This window comes from Camelus ferus, chromosome 4 (genome assembly GCF_009834535.1).
Source record: "Camelus ferus isolate YT-003-E chromosome 4, BCGSAC_Cfer_1.0, whole genome shotgun sequence".
In the NCBI taxonomy this organism is placed as follows: domain Eukaryota; kingdom Metazoa; phylum Chordata; class Mammalia; order Artiodactyla; family Camelidae; genus Camelus; species Camelus ferus.
Window position 1 is genome coordinate 18436097 of NC_045699.1, and position 19447 is coordinate 18455543.

The 19447-nt window shown below is 39.9% G+C and overlaps 1 pseudogene; it reads left to right on the forward strand.

Moving 5' to 3' along the window:
• The first annotated feature begins 5085 nt into the window (after positions 1–5085).
• On the forward strand, positions 5086–5861 carry LOC102518262 (annotated as a pseudogene).
• Positions 5862–19447: the final 13586 nt, after the last annotated feature.

A 19447-nucleotide genomic window follows, 5' to 3' on the forward strand; every position in this document is an offset into this window, starting at 1 on the left:
CTGGCCAGAAGTTCTCACTCCCTCTGAGTTCCCAGAACCCTCTAAGCAAAACCACATGGCAGCATTTAGCAGGCACCTCGCCTTTTAATTGTTAGTCTGCTCCTTGTATTTCCGCTACAGACTGTAAGCTCCTTAAAGTTAGGAGTTGAAGGTAATCACACTGCCTGACACAGAGTGAGCAACTCATAGAAGTTCATGGAATGAATGAGGGGATTGTTGAATGAACAATGAACTGACTGACCTAACACATAGACACTGCGGGAAGCAGGATTCAAGGATAGTGTATTCACTATTACTACATAACAAGTATCTCCAAAGCTTAGGACTTAGAAACAATAGTTATTTTCCCACAGGCTGGGAGAGTCCTGACTCTGGGAGCAGCTTCATTGGGTAGTTGGCTCAGGTCTCTGGTGAAATCATAATGTAACTATTGGCCAAGGCTGTAGTCTTTGAAAGGGCTGTTGGATCAGCCTCCAACCTCACTTATGTGGCAGTTGGTGGGAGGCTTCACCTCCTCCTCACATGGGCCTTTCCATGGGGCTCAACATGGCGGCTGGCTTTTCCCAGAGCAAGGGAGCCAGGAGATAGGGAGGCGATACCACACTGCTTTTTATGACCTAATCTCTCAGTCATACACTGATTTCTACCTTATCCTCTTAGTTAGAAGTGAGTCACTAGGTCCAGTCCACACCTCACAGAAGGGGATTACACAGAGCATGGATACCACGAGGCTGCCTCACAGGGTGGAAAGGAATAAGGCTTTGGGGAGGAAGCCATGCCATAGAGTTCTTTAGCTGACCTCACAAGAATTAAACTCACTTCCTACTACTTAATATGCAGAGTCATGTTGTTTTTTTTTTCTTTTTGTGTGTGTGTGGGGGGAGTGAAGTCTACTCACTGAAAATAAGCCTTTAATATCAAGCCAAAAATTGGATTTTGTGGGAATACTTTAGGAGAAGAACAAGGAGAGAGAATCCAATTTGGATCTCACCTTTCTTTACTGAAATGATTTCCTCTGCTGCAGCCAAGCTTGATTTGACCTCTAGAAAATACTGGTGAGCAAAGTAAACAGGAGTTCTGATTTCTCTCTCTCCCTCTCTCTCTCTCACACACACACACACGCATGTGCACCCGTACATGCAGGCACCCAATCCTGAGTTTGTATCATCAAAATAGATATTGTAATGTAAATTGGTGCAGTCACTATGGTTCCTTAAAAAACTAAAAACAGAGTTACCATATGATCCAACAATCCTACACCTGGGCATATATCCAGAGAAAACTCTAAATCAAAAAAATACATGTACTCCAATGTTCATAGCAGCCAAGACATGGAAGCAACCTAAATGTCCATTGACAGATGAATGGATAAAGAAGATGTAGTAATATATACAATGGAATATTTCTCAGCCATAAAAAATTGAAATAATTCCATTTACAGCAACATGAATGGACCTAGAGATTATCATATAAGTGAAGTCAGGCAGAGAAAGACAAATATCATATGACATCACTTACATGTGGAATCTTAAATGATACGAGTGAACTTATCTACAAACCAGAAATAGACTCACAGACATAAAGTATGGTTACAAAAGGGGAAAAGTGGGAAGGAATAAATTAGGAGTTTGGGATTGACATATACACATTACTACATATAAAATAGATAAATAACAAGGACCTACTGTATAACACAGGGAACTATATTCAATATTTTGTAATAACCTATAGTGGGAAAGAATCTGAAAAAGAATACATATATGTATACATATAGATAGCTGAGTCACTTTGCTATACAGCTGAAACTATTACAACATTGTAAATCAGCTGTATTTCAATTCTAAAAATTTTAAAATAGGTATTTAACCTAGTCAGGGGGGTTCCAATCTAGCCTTATGTGGTTGGACAAGAGTAATAGATGTTTTTGTTGAACAGCTAATATAGCCAATAATAGTTTACTGAGCGCATACTAAGCACCAGGCACTGTGCTAAGAGCTTTACATGTATTATCACACTTAAATCTCAAAGAACCCTGTGGGGTAGATACTACTATTTGTCACATTTTTTTTTTACAGATGAGTAAACTGAAGCTTAGAGAGATTACATGACTTAGAGAGAAGCCTCAAGAAATTTCTTATGTCAACTCACACAGCTAGCTGGTGCCAGGGCCAGCACTCTCCATTCTGAAATGCCTTGTTACATGGCTGTCACCATCTTTCTGGGGGACACACTAGGTGTTGGGGTAGGTGCCTATGTTCATTGCTCCTTCTTCTCAACCCTTTGAGGTAAGTATTATTATCCCCATTTTACAAATGAGAAACTGAAGTTTAAAGAAGATGTCACTTGCTTTAGCCCACACTGTTAACATAATAGCAGCCCAGGATTCAAGCCCCACAACTGTCTGAATCAAAGGTCCATCCATGCTCCTTCTACCACCTTTACTATTTTCTAGCTCAGGGGTTTTCAAACTGCAGATCATAACCTATTAGTGCATAGTAAAGTCATGTAAGTGTGTCCCAACCAGCATTTAAAACACTGGAGTAGAATAGAATGGAAGGGAAGGAAAGAGAAGAAGAGTTAACAGAAAATATTAGTATGCATCACACATAATGACGGGAAGCACTGCTTAATGAAAGTTTTATTTCAGTTATGCTCATATGTATGTGTGATTGTGCATGTGTTAGAATATAAAATGCATTTCTTACTTTGGTTGCCATCAAAAGCATTTGAAAGCCTCTGCCCTAGCCACTCCATCTGTTCTTAAGGTCACTATCCAGTATTCAAGTTTTAATGATAGCGTACTTTCATTGCACATACTTTCTTTTGACTTCAACCACTTAGAAAAGGGTGGTTATAAAGATCCACTTCCTAGTGCTCTTTCTACTAAAATAATTAAAGAAAACCAGATGCAGTTGGTTAGCCTGATCTCAGCTTACTAACCATGTGACCTTTTCCAAGTTACTTACCCTTTGTAAAGTAGCCTCCCTGAATTTTACTTTCTCCGTCTTTAAAGTCCAGTAATTATGTGCTCTCTTATGTTGCAAAGATTGAGATCATGGGAACATCTCAGCACATGTGTGCCAGGCACAACCACCACTAAATAAGTACCAGTTATTACTGAGTTATCTACAGACAGTCCCTGACAACTTTTATGATGGTGGGAAAGTGATACGCATTCAGTAGAAACCATATTTCGAACTTTGAAGTTTGATCTTCTCCCCGGGCTAGCAACATGCAGGGAGACGAACCCTTGTGATGCTGGGCAATAGCAGTGCGGCAGCTCCCAGTCGGCCGCTCCATCGCAAGGATGAACAACCGAAACGCTTACAACCATTCTGTACCCATACAACCATTCTTTCTTCCACTTTCAGTACAGTATCCAATAAATTACATGAGATATTCAACACTTTATTATAAAACAGGCTTTTTGTGAGATGATTTTGCCCAACCATAGGCTAATCTGAGTGTTCTGAGCAGTTTAAGGTAGGCTAAGCTAAGCTATGATGTTTGATAGGTTAAGTGCATTTTGGACTTAACTATATTTTCAACTGATGATGAGCTTGTTGGGATGTAACCCCATCGTAAGTGGAGAAAGACCTGCCCATAGACTGGAGGAGTCTTAATTAAGAGTATCACGTTTAAGGATATAAAAGCATAAAGAGGGAAATGTATTTTTTCCAGCCTTAAACCCTCCAACCCCATGAAAACAAATTAACCTAAGTAGGTCTGCCACATTTGGTTTATTTATCAAACACTTATCAAATGCCTGCTATGTGCCAGAGACCGGGCTAATCTACAATGACACACTAAGAGTATTTTAAGGTAAAACCCAAATTTATAGATGCTTCCTAAAGTTGGGGTTTATTAGAAGAGCAGAGTGATAAATCACCCTGGCACCTCACTTTATGATTTTAGACAAGAGTGATCATCACTTAACTCTTACACATAAGCTCTGTCAAATGAACTTCATCAATAATAGCCTCATTTTTTAAAGCTGTGTCCACCTGGCATCTGACTGATTGAATCTGAGGTCCTCACTTTCCATTTCTATAGCTTGGTTCCTTCTGTCTACATGCCATGATTGGGAGGATTGATTTTCTTTGTACACTGTTTTTCCTTCTCTCCAATTTCGAGGTCCCTCTTCTTCTCTTCTATCCCTGCCATCCATTACTGATTCTCCTCCTGTGTTCTGCCAGTTATCTCTAGCCCTGAGCAAAAGGATCCACATCTTTTCTCCTATACGCATTTCTAATGAGAGGTGGATTAGCAAGAATCAAAGCATAGTTCTTAAGGGGAAAAGCCACAGCACCCCAGGACACTGGTTTCTAATTTTTTACCACACATCTCTGCTTTGGGGGCAGGGAGCTTGCCAAACAAAAATTGCCTTTCCATACTTAAGATGCGTGCATATAACGTAACACTTCTTCTCAAAGGGTCATGTACAAAAGCAGGGTCTCAAAAATGTTGGTTGACTTTAATTGAACATAAAAAGAATAACATTTTAGCCTGGATTTACTATTAAAAAGTCACAATTATTTTTACATTTGTGTGCCCCTTAAAAAGTTAAAACATATTTTCACATGCATTTTCTTTTATTTCACACACTTGTGCCTCTATTGCCTCATAAAACCAATGAGAACAAGGATTGTTTGATGTTACAGGAAACCGTGAAATAGAACAGATGTTTTACCTTCGTTTTCTAAAACAAGGAAATTGGGGCTCAGATTGTATCTTGCCCAATGTTACTTAGCTCTTCAAGAGGAAAGTTAATGTCAGAGTCTGAGCCTTGTGGCAGCCAGCACTTGTCCATCAATGCCAAAGGCCCAAACATGTTTGGTGGCCAGCACACCATGGCTTGGGTCCAACTACACCATGTCCAGGCATGGGTCTTCAGAGCCTTCTAGTGCTGGAGCTCAGGCCAGAGGCAGCCCCATAGTGGCAGAAAAACAGAACCTCTGGAGAGACTCTTCTGGGGAAACCTGGTAATTTGGGCAGCTGGACAATGTCCCTCGAATATTTGTCTGCATGACCACCATATCATTTCACTGGTTGTAGGTACTCAGCTCCAGAATTCTATACAATTAAAGCACCTGGATCCCAGTCTTTCCATGGCTTTGAGAGAACCCTAAGGGACTGCTCTTGACCCTAGTGGGCCTCTAGGCAAGATGTCCCTCCCCATCAGGATGTACCGCCAGACATTCAGCCATGATGATGCCCTCAGAGACCCTACACCATGTCTCCTCTTCCTTTGGTCATGGGCAGCATCCTCTAGAAGCCCGTGGTCCCAAGTATCAGGACCTTGCTAAAGTGGACTAAGGAGAGGCCAGTATGCCCTCCCCAGCCATGATCCTATGGAATTAACTGTGTGGACAAATGGTAAAGGGTAGAGCTACCCATGTCATCATGACTTCCCTGATCACAAAGCTGAGCCAGGAGAGCTTTCAGTGATCTGAGCAACAGTCAGTGCTGAGCGGTGCTGGCTGCACACCCTACAAGGGCCTTCCCTCTGAGGGAGATCAAGTTCCTTCGAGTGGCAGAAGCATGTCACACACTAAAGCTACACAGTGGAGAGGCAACAAAAAAAGAGAAGCAGCCTGCATCAGCCCATCCACCCCAAACAGTACCTTGCACTCTCCCCCTAAGCAGAAACCCAGAGGCTAGTACACTTCTGACTCTTCCACAGCCTTACCTGACCCAATCCCAGCACCACGGATTCTAAAAGTGGGGATAAGGACAGAGACTCATCAGATAAATGGAGCTTCTCGGAGCCAAGACCACTCCAGAAGTCTGATTCAAGTTTTACCACTCAGGCCTATAAAGAAGCCCAGAAGCCCTCTGCAGTGGAGCTGATCCAGATCTAGGCCACCTGAATGGCTGAGATTCAGCAACACTCAAGACACCCAAGATGTACATCCCAGTGGATCAAAGGGAAGAACCAATCACTGCAGACCCACAATCTCAAACTTGAATGTACTCATGCCTACTGGGTTCTAGAGCACTTTCTATGCCAGGGACTCTATGTAGAGGGTGTCTTTTTCCCTTATACCTTTGTTCTAACATAGGTTATTTGGTTTTTTAAATTGTTAAACTGAAGCTAGAGCTGGAAACATAATTGGCTTTTGAGAAACACTAGTGCAAAACTTGTCCTTATTGTATAGAAGAAGCCATTTTGTACTGCTTTAAATTTACAGTCAGACTAAATCATATTAGCAGTGATGTCTGAGGGACCTCATTACCTATTTTTATATCATTCACCCTAAAAAGTACTTTGACTATTGCTTATTAGGTAAGTAATGTTTATGTTGTTCCAAAACCCAAGCTCTTTGATTCTTTTACCACCGTCAATGTGCCTAAAAAGCATGGGCAAATCATGGAGTAGAGATGTTCACTAACTAGTTTGGAGAACTTCAGCCCTCTTGACCTTGTGCTGGTACTGTGTGCTCTGGTCTTGTCAGGGGCACCTAAGATCTGATTGAGATCTGGGTATAATCAAAAATCAGCCTTGACAGGGATTTCTTTGCTGAAACTGGATCTTTGCTGCCCTTTTAGGACCTAATGGATCACTTTTCCTGCAGCCAGTCTTACTGTAGTACCTCTTGGGCCAGTACTGTTAGAGAGATGCTTTTATGTGATACACAGAGTAAACACTAGTCTTACGTATCCTTTCCTGCACTTTAAAGTAAGATTAATTTAATTCTAATTTGGTTAAAAGTTTTGTAAGGGAGAAAATTCAGTGTACTGATTTGGTATAGATAAAAGGATGCTCAACTTTTTTTTAAAGAAGATGGTAACTGCAGTCAGATTATAGTCTTGAGGTTCATGTGAAATTAGTGTCACCCTAGTTTGGTTTCCTTGTTCAACCTGGGGGTTGACACCCTTTTGAGAGTGGAAGAAATTAAGACTTTTCTATATGAAGGCATTTTTCCCTCAAATGAGTCTCATACCTTTATACACATATATACCTTACTAAGGAAAGGAAATAGGAAAACTACTTTTTACTTCTTCTCGCTGTCTCACTGTGTCATTGTTAAGACTCATTGTCCTAAATGCCTATAGTTTGTTGGATAGCATCTTATCTACATAAGCAACTGACCTTTTCAAAGAGAGACCCTGAAGTCTAAAATTACTGGAAAAATTAATTTGTGTATTCTGTTATGCTTGTATCTCTTACTTGTTCTGATAATAAAAAAAAGAGAGAGAGAATCTGAGACTTTCTGCTCATATTCCAGCTTTTTATTCACTCTACCACATTTCCTACAAACTAACAAAATTTATTGCTGAAAATTCACATCACTCCAACATGAATATTATCATCTTCATATTACAGATGGATAACTTTATTTTGAAACCTAAGATACCATTAACTATTAACTATTAATAATAGACACACCATTATTTTATATACCACTCCACAGAAAACAATGAAGTAAATTAAACTATGATATATCATTAATCATGGGACATATCCTGATTTCAAAAAACAAAATGTGGAGCTACATGTGTCTTGGAATTGGTGAAAAGGGATAATTGAAAATGCAGAGAAACGAAATAATTTGCTCGGACAGGAGACTTCTCTTTTAATCTCTGAATTAACAGCCCACATAAAAACATTCATTCATTCAACAAAGATGTACTGAGTACCTACTGAGTGCTGGGCACTGTTTCGCACATCTAGGGATAGTACAGGGAGGAAAGAGGTACAGTACTTGTCCTTCTGGAGCCTTCAGTCCAGGGGGACCACCCATGGAATTACCATCCAGGTGCATGATTTTGTGTAAGTTACTTACACTTCAGTTTGCTAATGCATAAAGTTTAATAGTTAACTTATAGGATTGTTGTGTATTACTAGTTCCAGATTTTGCTTCTTACTGATATGGGCTAAAGAAGAGAACTCTGACAACGAGGCAACAGCCCTGCATCTCACAGAAGGAAGTAGGTTTCCTTACTGAATGAGGATTCCCAGAGATGGACATTATGTACAAAATAAGACCCAGTTGCATTGCTTCCTCCAGAGAAGGGGTTGGGAAAGTCCAGGGAAACATTTCAATATTCTTAGAACCAGAAACAGACTTATGTGGGGATTCTAGAAAGTTCATAAGAGAGAGTGAGAAAATCTGGTACATAAAGTATGGTTTTATTGGCTAATGCACGCACAGTCCTGCTGAAGTTGCAAAATCGATGATTTCCAATCCTTCCTAAAGGAACATACATGCAAGTTTGTCTGGGACAGCCCATATTTAAGCTTGTTTTCCCAATGTTACTCAATTTTTTATCAAATGAAAAAAGACTTTGAATAGCCAAGACAGTTGTGTAAAAGAACAAGGTCGGATGATATAAACAACCTAATTTCCAGATTTTTCATAAAGCTACAAAATACTGTGATATTGGTGTAAGAATAAATATAAATCAATAATGCATAAATAAACACATCAATTATGGTCAGCTGATTGTTGACCAACAAGTCAATGCAATTCAATGAAAAAGAATAGTATTTACAAATTGTGCTGGGCACTGAATATCTGTGTTAGAAAAAAAATGAAACTTGACCTTTACCTCACATATTACACAAAAATGAACTCAAACTGTGTCATAGACCTAACTATAAACATTCTAGAGACAAAGTTAGGGGAAAAAATCTTTATGACATCGGATTAAGCAAAGATTTCTTAGGAGACACACACACACAAAACCCCAAACCATAAGAAAAAAAATGGTAAATTGGACTTGGTAAAATTCAAAAATATTTCCCCATCAAAAGACACCATCAAGAAAATGAAAAGGTAAGTCACAAATGTGAAAAAAAAAACAAAACAGAATATATAAAGAACACTGACAACTTAAGAAAAACAACACAATTCTAAAGAACTGAGTGGAAGATTTAGACACTTCCCCAAAAGTTATATGACTGAGTTCCCATATGGGTCAAGCCTCTCCATTAGGAAGTAGTACTTCCTGGTAATACTCATCAAATGCCTCACTGCTGGGGGGGGGGGGGGCAGGGAGCTTTGACTGCTCTTCAGCAATGGGGGAGCCTAGTGAGGAAACCCGACTGGAGACCCACCACCCCAGCTCCACACTTAGGAGAGTCTTTTGACTTTGCTTTGGAATATAGATGTCCTGTGGTCACAAAGTCTCTCCACCATGCAAAACCCTTGCTAGCCCTAGACAGATATTGTAATAACCACAAATTCACAGGCCCCAGGAGGTTTCAGTATTTTTCACTTTCTCTTTTTATGGTGTTTAAATTTTCCAAACTAGTAATCAGGAAACACAACTGGGACCACAACCTGTTGAGACCCAAACTTGATAGGTAATTCCCAACTCCGTGCCACTCCCATCTCCACCACTAAAATACACTCTTCATGAAGGTGGAATTTTTGTCAGCTTTCTTCACTGAAGCATGCCCAGCATCTAGAAAAATGCCCAACATATAGGAGATGCTTTAAAAAAATTGTTGAATGTAAATAAATTTTAAGATCATCCCAAAAGAGCTGAGACATAATTGTTCTAAGAACTGACACAATTTCTCCCCCTTCTCCAAATCTTCACACAGATCCATTATTTTAACAGTAGATTAATTTAAGATGTTGGTTTGCCATCTTTATCAGAGACCAAATGGCTTAAACAAGATAGAAGCTAACTTTTTGTGATAATAATAATAGCAAGTCTTTATATAACCTTATACCAACCTATTTGCATATAGTAACAGATATAATCCTTACAATAACCTTATGAGGGAGGTATTCATATCCTCAATTTACAGAGGAGAAAATTGAGTCACAGAGTTTTAGTAATTTGCCCAAAGTGACACAGCTAATTGAGTCGCGGTTTCAGATTTAAACTCAGGATCTAGCTCCAGAATCTATGCTTTTAACCACTATACCTACTCTTCTCAACTTTTAATGTGTCTACAAATTGTTGGGAGGTTTTTTTTTTAATGTGATTATAATTCAGTAGGCCTGAAGTGGAACCTGAGATTCTGCATTTCTAATAAACTCCTAGGTGCTGATGATGATTTGAGGACCACACTTTGATTAGCAAAGCACTACACTGAACCACCTCTCTCGTAAGCATCCAAGCTAGTGGACAGTCTAGAGGTGTAGGGTGGTTTCACTCCACAAGGTGGTCTAAGGATGCAGGTACCTTTTTCTCTGTTCACCATCCACTAGGGATTTCCCTCATCTACATGGCCAAAAATGAACCACCACCACCACCACCATTCCAGTCTGGGAAGAGGGAAAAAGAAAGTGGAAAGCAAGCAGCTTCCTTTTAAGGGAATAAACAGAAGTTACATCACTTCTGCACACTGTTCATTAGCCAGACTTGGTCACGAGGTCACACCTAAGCGGCAAGGAAGGTTGGGAGATGTAGTCTCTAACTGGACCGACACTCAGCCAAAACTCAGGATGTTCTTTTACTAAAATAAACATTTTTCGTGGATTAAAGTAGATTGGCAAGACAACTTACAGTCTCTGCCACAGGAGATTTAGAAGCCTTTGATTTTCATCACATCTTATCTCTTTCCTCTTAGTGTGAGCCAATACAGTATCTCTCATTTCCCCTCCATCTTCTGTTGACCTGCACAGGAGTTCCTTTGTGTCTAGAAAAACCCATTTTACCACTAAGTCACCTCCCTTAATATGATTCCTCCAAAGCTCTGATTAAATAGAAAGGTAGAGCCCATTCTTATATACCCTAAAGATGGCCAGTAGCTTAGGATGAATAAATATTTTAAACATCTGAGCTCTTTAGCCATATTTCATGAGTGGCCCATCTCCTCTCAATCGCTACCTGATCCTTGAGGAAACTCAATGAAGCTGGAAATACTGTCCTTGAATTGATTTATTTTGATTAATTTTTCTTCTCTTTTTCCAACTGGAGATGTTGATAAGGAGTTTTTCGGTTTTTATCTCTATTATAACCGGAGAAGTCCCTAAAGAAAATACTGTGAAAGTAATTCATTCTAAGTAGATGTGATTTAAATCAAGTTTAGGCAATGACTGGGAGGCTGCCTTCATTTTTATTGGAACGTCTTAGCCTAAACCTAGCAACTCAGAGACATTTGGATTAGGCAACTCACACAATGCACTTATCCTGCCAGCAGTCACGGATGAGTTGGCTGGAAGTGAGGAATGCAGTGAGGATCTGTGGTAGCTTAATACATCCAGTCACTTGTGCAGGTTGTAAGAAAGGGCTTAGAAGTCCTGCAGATCACTCTGGAACCTGGATCTTTCTTAAAGAATTTTATCTTCACAGTTGGGAAATATGAGACTCTTGCTTTTTTTTGCAAGCTTTTGAATTAAGCACAAAAACTAAATATACCCCAAAAAGAAAAAGAGAAGTGAGCTGGGGTGAGGCAGACATCATTCTTGTTGTGGCCTGGCACCACAGTCCTATAAATTTTGGGTTTCTGAAACAAGTCATTCTGCAAAATCTACCAAAGCATACTGAAATAAATTGAACGAATCCTTTTCTTGGCAAGCAAAATGTAGCCTCACTTTTAGTTGGACCTGAGAGTTACTACTAATAACTGATTTTCAAACGATGGCACCTGTCTGTATATTGACAGAGGTTTTCGCTGTCCAGTGGGCTTTGGCAGACAGCATGGCCAATCCATTTGTTTTAGCTTTCTCAATAATCAACGAGTATCACTGCAGGCTCAGTTGGTCTGGCTGATTGATTGTAAAGACAGCCAAAATGAACAGCTCGACCATCTCACAATCTGATCTCCCCGCCATGTATTGACCCAGTCCCAGTTACATATGTTACGGTATTTGCAAAGCTGTCACTGTTATAAAACACTTACTGAGTACTTGCAATGGACAGGGGCTTTATAAGAACCTATTAAAATTAGAATCCAATCCACCCTGGCCTGTTTGAGCTTTGAAAATTCTTCTATATAGGAGGAGGGAAGTGGTTTATTACATATCTTACGCGTACACACAAATGTAGCATAACAACAGTGACAAAACAGATAGCTCTTTCTGAGAATTCCCTTTGAAGTGACTAACTGGGCAGTAACTGAGAATGAAAGCAGATACAGAACCCTCTGGGTGGATGCGTGTGTGTTGTTTTTGTTGCTTTTAATCTGCCTTTATTTTAAAAATTTCAGAATGTGCAGAGTGGAGACCAAACCCCTGGGCCCTTTCTTATCCAAGAAGAGGAGGTGCTGGCATCTGCTGGTAGAGGTGGGGACTGTTCCTTAGCAGGAGTTGTCTCATTAACTCAGGAGATGACCTGGTCTGTCTGGAAACTGTCTGCATTTCAGACCCCTTGGCTGATTTACGGTTAAAAGCAAAATGGGTTGTTTGAAATTGTGGAGCCAGCGGTTTGCTTTCATTCATCTTTAAAGGCTTCAGTTGAATTCAGGATAGATCAGAGAGATCTCTCATTGCACTAAATAAACTTCTAACGATACAGATTGAGCTCCTCGGATGGGACACTATGGGAATGCGGGAAATTCGAGGCCCATTAAATCCCTGAGCGCACTTAGTTGAAATTATGATACTCTGGTCATCCGTGGCTAAATGAAGAGCAGGGGTTTAATGAGTTTACCAGGTTAAAAATGAGCCTGTGTCAAGCAGGAATCAGACTCATTAATTAGGACTCCACTTACACTATTAAGTAGTTTTTCTTACCAGCAGTACTCAAGAAGGGGGAAGCAGGAGAGACTTGGAGATGGGGATGGCCACCTTTGCTCCTGGCCAATTGTGAACCACTGAATGAGGGTAAAGAGGGGACGGGGGGTATAGGGCAGGCCATTTTAACCAATTTTTGCCACTGACCACTATAAGCTTGAAAAGCCAAACTGCTTGCAGATTTACTTTTGAAACTGATTAAGACCTCAGAGTAACAATTTCCTCCACTCTATGTGGAGGGAGCAAAGGGTTCCCAGATCACAGACAATCCCAGGCTACTTCCAAAGCTAAAGCCAGTGTGAAATGGGAACTCAGCAATCTCCTTTCCAAAAGATGGACTTTTAGTGTCCATGTCCTTGAGAGACATGTGGACAAAACCAGTCTGTTCACACAGTAATGGGAAGAAACCTCCACTTCAATGAGCAGCAGTTAGTTGAGCACTGGGAACTCAGGGTGAAGGCTTTGGAGAAATATTGGCTCTGCCTCTTTCGGTGAAATCTTTGAGCTTCCATTTCTTCATCCCCAAAGTAAGGGTAATAATAACACCTAACTCAAAGGGGTCTTGTGGGGATTCCTTACAATAATCTATGTAACTCGCTTAGTTAGTGTCTGGCATTTACAAAGCATTCTATAAACCGCGGTGACTGCTATGGTCCACCCTCTACAACAAGGCAAAAATTGCTCCTTTTCACTCCGTTTCAGCTGTGTGAATGAATGATGGAAAATGAACATGGAATGAACACGGAAAAGAAAAAAGGAAACATAGATGTAAAATGCTTTGGGAAGTTTAGTCTGGTGAACAGCTGCAGAGACTGAGTAATTGTTCTTACACGAAGGGAGTCCATTTCCACAGACTTGCTGTTCTCTCCCTCTCCCCACCCCTCACACACCCCTCCATCTTTTTGGTTTACACTAGAAGAGCCTGGTCCTGCTGGCGTTGTCTTAGAAAGCAAAGGCATCTTGTCCCTGATTCAGAGAAACTGTAAATAAAATTGTCATAGCCAAGTCTGCAATTTAATGGCCTTTATGCTTTTCTGTGACAACTCAATGCTGTGATGAACATGCTTATCTTCTGATTTTGGCATCTTGATTCTTTAATTCAAAGAAAAGCAGCTGCATTAGATGTGTTGTGTAGGATTTGACTGATCAGGACCCTCTGCATGCATAGAAGGGACACGTGTGAAGAAAGACCAGTTCATCTATGGACAGATTACTGAGTGGATATGCTGGAGTGGATCAAACAGAAGTTGGACAACCTTTTTCTCCAAATGGAAATCTAACTAAATGATTCTTTAAATCTAGCAACTCAGAATGGTCTTTTCCCCCTGTAACTATCAAGTATATATATAATATATATCATGCATATATCAAATATATATAATCACATATGGATCAAATATACCATTATATCACACACATATACATACCTATGAGCAGATTAATGAGGACAAATGTAAATTTTTAAAGGTTTCTAGCTTCAACTCACCTCCCCTGCTTGACACCTACAAGTACATTATACTGCAGTGAACATTATATCTCATGGTCCACTAGAAACAAAGGGACACTTCAGAAAGGTACTGTCCTATACAGGATGCTGCAAAGGCCTAACGCTGGAGGAAAATTGCATTTCTATCTTAAAATACATTCCTGTTAATGAAAAGAGGATCATTACTATGGACTAAACATTCTTTCTGATAGGTATTGAGCATTATTTTTAAGTTGTGCCTGTTCTGATAGTTGAAATTCATTCCTTCTTGTTTCACCCTTCCTTTAAATTGTCTAATGTTATATTCGTAAGAAAATGTGATGTTAAAATTAAGCTCCCTGAAAGCAAGGATTTTTTTCAAAAATCATTTTTGTATTCCAATTTCTAGCTCAGTGTATACCGATTAGAACCTCAACATATTTTAGATGAATAAATGAAGGTTTAAGTTGTAGCTTTCAAATATCTGTGAATAAAACAGCCTAAATAATTTTTTTAAAAAAAATTTAATGAAGGGAAGCAGTATCTTTCTTGAGAAACTGGAAAAACTGCTGGAACCAATACCATTCTGTATCTTGGGTCAGCCAAGAAAAAAGTGTATACACACACACACACACACACACACACACACACATCTCAGTAGAGAATTATCTGCAAAATGTTCTTCTACTTAACAGTTTCAGAGCAGAGGTACAAAAGCACTCTCGAGGTTTCTTTCTGTAGGATTCCTGCTAGCAACTAATAGTGTGTTTTGAGCAGTTGCAGGGCTCAAAAGCACTGTATATACTCTAAAACAAAGAAATAGCTTGAATTGTAGTGAAAAAGAGACCTAATGAAAAGGGACATAAGGGATGTAAGAGACGTAAATAAATAGTTCTTCCTCTTTCAACTTCCCTCCGGGGAGCAGGTTATGAAAGATTGCTGGAATAGTAACTGTGGAATAAAATTCTTCCAAGGTAGAATGTAATTATGGGTGAGTACATGAAAGCCCAGGTTTAATTGTTCTTATTAATACAGTGAAAGAAGGCATTCATCATACAATTTTGAATGAGTATCCCATTCATGGAGCATACCCCCAATAGAATATTATAAAATTAATATTTTTATATGTCCTGTAATTATTTTGTGAGGAGCACATTTGTAGTGCATTGTACTTGGAGGTATGTGTTAAAAGCTTTAATCAGGTAAATGTCATCAATGAAAATACACCACAATTGTTGCTACCCCATTTAAGCAATTTTTTGTTTTAATACTCTAGGACCTTCATGAAGATGCCCAATAATTCTTAAGCTTCTTTCTGGAAGGACCTATTTCTAGTTCTAATTCACTCTCTGGTATTAATTTCTAGATTTCTCTAGAAAACTCATTTGGGACGGTTCTTTGGATTTGGACAAGATAGTGGATTTTATGTCCAACTTCCTATTTCTGCTGGCTCATCAGTGCCTGGAGGTACACTGTCAACATCCAGGACATCGCTGCCCCAGTTACGGCAGCACAACCGACTGCACTTTCTCTTATGTCTGAATTCTTCTCCAGAGTAAGTAGAGATTTTGTGACACAGATGACATCTTCCTGGGCACAGTGCCATATGGACATAAATGTTGACCTTAGGGCACTTTAGGCAATCTGGTTATAAATATCTTCTTACTTCCAAATACTCAGCTGACAAGGTGATTGTGTTAGCTAGGTTAAATTAAAAATGCAATATGCTGTTTAACCATGCTAAGCTGTCCTTTTCTATCCCCTAAGAAACTCCCATATGCTTTTGCAGGTGATATAAATGTGCCCACAGTCTGGATTGTGACTCAAGATGCAGTTTCCTTTCAAATTCATCCTGCTGGCCTGGAAATCACCCGGCTATAAATCCTGAACCAGCCACTAACTCTCCATGTGACATTGAGCAAGTTATGTAGCCTCTCTGCACCTCACTTTGCTCATCTGTAAAATGGCAATGATAATATTTGTACCTTTGAGACTTGCTAGAAGGATCATGAGTTATTATTTGTCATGTGTCCAGCATGGACGTGGCCACATATAAAGGCAATTTCAGGTTTACTATTACTTTTCCCCTAGCTCTGTTACTGAAAATCATCAAACAAGATATTTACTCTTAGTGAAGTTTAGTTTCTTAGAGGGTTGACAGAGTTAAGAAAATGTATTAATTAAGGCTTGATAAACTATTCAGGGCTATGAGAGAGCTTGCAAAATGCCAAACAAAGTGAAGAATTATAGTAGTAAATAAAACAAAGTAAGATTTTAAGCAGCTAAAGTAATTACTCTTTGTTTTAAAACTCTATGTTTTCATATTTTATCTTTCATGAGAAATTCTTAATGTACACATAAATATGCATATGCATGAGTACACATACATACAGCCTCGAACAGAGTACCCCTGGGGATTAAACTTCTAGTTATTATTCCTTGTTAGTACTTTCTTGTGTTTGTCATGTGTTTTATGGAACAGAGACCGACCTTTGCGGCAGGTATATTCGTCCAATATCTTGTTATACACAAGTGTTATTATCAAAATTGTTTTGTTATAACTCTTACTAAAACAAAATTATTTATCATGTGCCTATACTAAGTGTGGAATTACAAATACAGTATGATGGGCATCTTAGCCCAGATGTGTTTAGAATAGGTGAAGCCACCCACCCTTCCTTTCCACAACACAACTTTCTTTCACGTACACACACAGACACACATTCCCAATCTCCACAAAATCTGGTAAATAAATCTGGTGGCTTCTAAAGCAGGTGTGGTTGTGCGGGGTTTGGCGAGGGGCGAGGGAGAGGTCTGGATAGCTTGTATGTATGATGTTTCTATACTAAAGCAATTTCTAAAGCAGGCCTTGAGACGGACAGTGAAACAAGTAAAGAGCAGACAAAATGGAGGCTTTATGGGGCTGTGCTATCAAGCTGGAGTCAGCTCACCAACACTAGAGATGCTGATGAATCAGAAAATCAGACAAGAAAGCTTCAAGTTTCAGTCTCCCAGGACAGGTTGGCCTCAGAGATTTATTTTCAGTTCTTTTTTTATTTGTCTCTGCTGCATAGTAAAACTTGGGTGGGCAAAATTCTCCCCATTCCAGGGACCCTGTATAGACTGCTGTAGGATTTTATGGGACTGATACTCTGTTCTTTTTTAGAGGGCCATTTATGCCCAGTGTCTTTCCTCCTCTTAGCCAGTGGACATCAGTCTCTAAATCTTCCTCCCCCACCTTTGAAAATTTATGGCAGCTTTCAGCCAGGCTTGGCTTAAAGCCATTGACCTCTGTGGCCTGCGTTATTGACCAGAACACAGCATCTTCTGCCCACATAATATATGTCTCTTTATCTCCCTGAAAGGAAAGGAAATGACTCTTGGAATAGCCAGGAACACAATAAAAATGAGAGAGGCTTTCCCATTTTTTTTCCCCACAGTGTTTGGCTTTACAAAAAGCCACACTGGGATCCACATATGTGCTGGGCAGTGCTTTGAACAGAGCATTGAGAGGGCACCCTTGGGAGCAGGCTTTGTAGGACAGAGGCCCATCCCAAGTAAAATAGCCATTTTTTTAAGTTCTCACCTTGAGTGTGAGAAGAACGAACAGCACTATGGCAGCAAAGCCTCAGAACTGGATCTATAGATTCACTGAGATAGTAAACCCATGGACACACTCATGAAAAACACAGCAGGATCACACATCCCACCATGCCCTGTGGGAGCCATGCATGGGCACTCATTTAGCCCAAGCTCCTAAATGCGCGCATGAGAACACGCAGGACCAGCAAGAAGATACAACTGACCGAAGATCACAGAGCAAAGAGGTGCTAGCAAAGGAGTCCACCACTAATGTATGAAGCATTGTATGACCTTGTCCTTGAAGGTACCTGCCCCTCAATCCCACCCTTAAAAAGACTATTAATTCTTCACAAAATAAAGACACAAAATGCCTGCCGTGTAGTGGCAAGGCTTATACATAACCGTCAGCAAAAGCCTCTTATCTTCCCTTTCAGGTATTATTTCCCAAATCCCATACTCAAGAATCCTCCACTACTCTGACAACACAATACCAGATGCCTCTCACTACCACCTTCAGACAGGAGCTAAGAGCAGCCAGAGAAAAACCCTAAAGGAAAACAATGCAGGAAGTGGCATTTACAGCTTTGCAGCCATGGACAAGTTTCCTCCCCTCTAACCCTTTACTTCCATGGGTACAATGGGAATGGGAGCACCACCCCTCCCAGGGGTGTTGTGAGAAGTGAGGTAGCTGGCATAAGTGCTCAGTCAGTGCAAGTGCTATTGTTACAGCCTAGGGTGGAGAAAAACTGTCGGAGGCATGTGCTGATGCAGAACACTCAACATGAGCTGGAGCATTTTATCTGAGTGTTGCAGGACTTCCAGGAGAAGGACTTTGGCAGAAGTCATGATTTTTAGCATAGCTGTAATCCACTAACAGCTGGCTGCTTCCGTTCTACCTACAGTGTTATTCCTCAGACAGGTTTAAAGGGCAGAACACCTAGGTGGCACCATACGCTTTGCAGAACACCAGGGATATGTTGATACACTCAGTTCTGTTCACATAAACTAGAATGCAGAAACAAGATTACTAGCAGAAGACATTTACTACCTACCTATTTATCTACATAATCTACCATAAGCTGTCATGTCCATTTAAAAAAAAAAGTTAATGGGATTAAACACAGCAGGCTCCTTGTGAGTTTTTCCATTTTCTACTACAATTTGATCACTGCTTGTTCCTAAGTTTTGTAAGCAGTCTCAAGGGAAAAAGGTGGAGTAGATGTTAACCTTCTAAGTCAAGTCTGGGGAGGGAAAACTTTGAGATGGGAGAATTCTGGTACCTTTTTTTACTTTTCCTGGAAATTCAGAGAAGACATGCATTATAGAAGTTTAGCTATAAAACATCTCAGCCCAACTTAATAAACACCAAGGTTCCATGGAGCAACTTAAGAACTATACTGCCCTAGAGGGTTAACAAAGCAGGGAAAGTCATATTTCCTAGTCATCTAAGTGTCAAAATAAGGAAAAGAGAACAGGAGACTTGTAGGTCCAGGTGTGTTTTTAGTGTCTTGCCTACCCAATAATATTTAAAGGATACAAAACTCTTTCAGTTCTATAGTTAATTCCTTAACTTTAGGTATTTTAGTAAGTGATACTTCTATTAATGACTATGAAATTTCTCTCTCAAAAAGGAAAGTGTCAAAGTACTGGGATGTGAACAGTACCCTTAAAACTAGATCCATCTAAGTCAAATGGGACCTTAAAATATTTCTACCCTGTTTAAATTTCAGTTTTCTCAGATTTTCTTTTGGGAAATAACTTA